The sequence below is a fragment of the Penaeus monodon genome, chromosome 22 (assembly GCF_015228065.2).
Source record: "Penaeus monodon isolate SGIC_2016 chromosome 22, NSTDA_Pmon_1, whole genome shotgun sequence".
NCBI classification, from domain to species: domain Eukaryota; kingdom Metazoa; phylum Arthropoda; class Malacostraca; order Decapoda; family Penaeidae; genus Penaeus; species Penaeus monodon.
This window is the reverse complement of record NC_051407.1, coordinates 9218861-9219119: the sequence shown is the minus strand read 5'-3', so window position 1 is coordinate 9219119 and position 259 is coordinate 9218861.

Sequence of the window (259 nt, the reverse complement as noted above, 5' to 3'; positions counted from 1 at the left end):
GGTGTCTTACTTTGCCAGTCCAGGATTTCATTCATATTTACCGCCATTAGTGCAAACCGTGCGAATGCGATGATGGAGCACAGACTTCGGATTACTATGTTAAACTTATTTATTAACCATTACACCGTCTACACTTCAGTTAAATTTTGCAATTCTGTTACTTGTAATACGTTATTCTTCCTTAGGGGTCGCGAACCACCTGTGGGGGCAAATGATCTTAAGATAATCCTTCACAAATGCAGTATAGCATATAATATAT